The following is a 3,511-nucleotide window of genomic DNA, read 5'->3' on the forward strand; positions in this document are numbered from 1 at the left end:
GACCAGAGAGAGACAGAGGTTGAGAGTGAGAGAGAGAGGAAGTGAGAAAGCAAGCCACCAGATTCAGGACTTGAACCCTGGTCAGTCATGTGGGAGTTTCCAGCGCCTTAATCACCACACCACCTGCTGGTCCCAACCAGGTATACTTTTAAGCTACTTTGGTCGACTACATGGGAGGCCAGTGCCATCAGCTGGTCCCAAGGATTTGTTTTTCGGGACCAGCAGTTAGCGTAATGGCTATGTTGCTGGACTCCCATGTAGTCGACCACGGTTTGAGTCCTGGACCTGGTGACTTAAACTCATGCTGGGCGCATGTGCGTGTGTGCCCAAGATCCCAAGAGGAGAATGGAGGAGAAGGGATTGCAGCGTGGCCATCCCCTCTGGGGGGTGATTTCTCGCTTTCTGTCTCTCTGTCTCTGTCTGTCTGTCTGGCGAGCCTACGCGCCCTATAGCGAAAACCTCAAAAAAACCCAAAAAACCCAAGGATTTGTTTTTCTAACCACAGTCAGCCATGTGGGACCTGGCTTTCCATGTTTAAGGCCTAACCTGCTGTATCATCCTCGTTCTTAACTACTGCATAGTATTCTGTGGTTAATGTCTCTTTTCATGATTATTGATCTGAAGGTATTTTGATAGTGGAAGTCATCTGAAGTAAATGGTTTATAGTCCCAATGATTTATTTCTTAAACTCTTAAACAAGTAATTATGCTGTGTACTGAGAATTTTCAGATTTGTTAATAGTACACAAGTTTAATAGCCTTTATGTTAAAGGTTTTTCTTTTTTGTTTTTTAAGAATTGTTTTATTTATTCATCGTTATTTAAATGACAGGGCACGTGCACTCACCAGAGAGGAAGGGAGAGAGGGAAAGTGAGCAAGCAAGCTTCTAGGTCTGGTACTCAAACTGAGGCTTGCCATGTTGGGGTCCAGCACCATAGCCACCACACCACCCCTAAATATTTTTTTGAAACAGTTTCACAATATATTGCCCAGGCTAGCTTCAAACTCAAAATCCTGTTAGGCCAGCCAGTAACATGGTCTTTAAGGTGGCTGGATCCCACATGGCTGACTTCGGTTCAAGTCCTGGTCCTGGCGATGAAAAACATGCTAGGTTTGTGTCCAAAATGTTGAGTGGAGAATGGAAAAGGAGGGGGTGTAGTGTAGTCACCCCGCCACCCCCAGAGTGATTTCTCACTTACCCTCTCCTTGTCTCTCCTTGCTCCTCTGTCCTGTGAGTGCATGAGCCCCATAGCAAAAGAAAAACCTGCCTCAGCCTCTCGAATAGCTGGGATGACAGGCACGTGTCACAAGCCCTGGCTGTGATTTTTACACAGGTGAATGTATTCAGAATGTTCCGTGTTTCTTTAAACCACCAAGAATGTTGAATAACATCTTACAACCTTGCCTCTATCGTACCATCTAACCACCGTTTGTGTTTGTTGAAGGCTATGAGGACTTTATTACCTGCTCTAATCAGATGAATTCCCCTTTCGGAGACAAAAGTAAACTGGAATAGGTCACCATTCTCTGGTTCTGCTTACACAGAGGTCTGAGATGGCATGAGCTGGCCACTTTGAGAAAAGACTTCACAAGGCTGGTGCTTAGGTACAGTGGTAATGCAGGAGAAGCCAGATCCCATGTGACCATGGTTCGAACCTCTGGCCCAGGCAGCCTGGAGCACACAGCACGGGCTTGCCCGAGACCTGGAGGGCCGGAGGAAAGGGTTGTAGCATGGCCCTGTGGAGGGTGGCCTCTCATGAGCGCATGCTCCTGCTCTGTCATGAATAAAGAAAATTTAGAAACCCTTCCAAGTGCCTAAACCTGCCTGAAACACTACATTCGTTAAAGGGTAGCTTTCGTTTTAATTTTACAGGGTGCGTGCACTTGCTGAAGGAGGGTGGGGAGAAATCACTCCCAAGGGAAAGGCCACTCCACAATTCCTTCTCCCTTTTTTTCTTGGGATTTTGGTTATGCACACACACATTCCCAGCATGTTTCTCAGGCCAGGCTAGCTCTGTGTGTGTGCGTGTGTGTGTATGCATGCATGCGTGCACTCTAGTCCCGAGGACTGGGTTCTTGAACTGCAGAGCTGGCCACATGGGATCCAGCTGCCTTAACCACCATGCTACCAACTGGCACAAGTGGTTACCTCTTTTTTTTTTTTTTTTTTTTTTAGGTTTTGTTTAAGTGCACTCACAGGAGAGACAAAGACAGAGAGGCCTAAAGTAAGAAATCACCCCCTGACGGGGGATGGCCATGCTGCAATCCCTTCCCCATTCTCCTCGTGGGATCTTGGGCAGGCACACATGTGCCCGGCATGTTTTAAGTCACCAGGTCCAGGACTCGAACCTTGGTCAATTACATGAGAGTCTGTTATGCCATCTGCTGATCCCAGCTACCTCTTTAAAACTAAACCATTTCATAACTTCAAGTTAAGTTTCTAATGTATTTGAAACTGTCCTTGGTTCTTGGGTCCTGTGAGCCTGCAGCCTGAAATTTCTGTTCATCCCAGCGAGCCTGTGTAGCAGAACCCCCTGTGTTGCAGGGGGAGTGGTGGGAACAGGCTATCCCCTCTAGAGAGGGCAGGAAGGGGTGACAGCAGGTGCTTTCCAAACGGCGTCTGTCTTGGTGTCTGTGGGACACCAGTGTTGTGTTTCGTTGATGTTCTAGACTTCAGAAGCTTTTCTGCTGTCCTACAGGCCACCTTCCCTGGCCACAGCAGTGACGGTAGCAGGCCTTCCCTCTCCAGCCTGCACCTCTGCGTCCTCACGCACAGCACGTGCGCACACGTGTGCACGCTGCTCTAAATGCTGCACCCGTGTGGCTGCTGTTCTGTGCCTGCTCAGCAGACGACTGGCTGGCCCGTAGCCCCGGCGGGGTGGGCCAGTAGCCCGGGGGCAGCCGACAGGTTCACTGGAAGTCAGAGGTGCAGCCTTACCTCTGGGACCCCCTGGGCTGTGCTTATCCAGGGGAAATGTGCTCTATAGCAGAGCCTATTTAGAGAAACATCTCGGGGCGGGGACAGTAGGTGGCCTGGTGATTAAGGTGTTGGATCACACATGGCTGACTGCAGCTCGAGTCCTGGACTTAGCAGCTTGAAACTCATGCTGGGTGCGTGTGTGCGCATGCCCAAAGTCTCAGGAGGAAAATGGAGAAGGGATTGCAGCATGGCCATCCCCTTTGAGGGGTGATTTCTCACGTTCCCTCTCAGTGTCTCTGTCTCTGGCAAATGCACATGCCCTACGGCAAAAACAAAAAAAGGAATCATGCAGTGTGTGTGTGTGTGTGTGTGTGTGTGTGTGTGTGTGCATGGCCAAAATCCCGAGAGGAGAATGGAGACCAGACTGCTGCATGGCCATTCCACCCAGGGGTGAATTTTCACTTTCTCTTTCTGTCTCTGATGAGCACAGGAACCCTGTGGTAAAAACCTTTAAAAAACAGTAAAACTTGGCCTGCGCAGCGCCACGACCCTTGGCATCCCTGCGAACATGACACTGAGTGGCGGGCCGGGG

Source organism: Tupaia chinensis, unplaced genomic scaffold (assembly GCF_000334495.1).
Source record: "Tupaia chinensis unplaced genomic scaffold, TupChi_1.0 Scaffold144982_1, whole genome shotgun sequence".
Taxonomy (NCBI): Eukaryota; Metazoa; Chordata; class Mammalia; order Scandentia; family Tupaiidae; genus Tupaia; species Tupaia belangeri.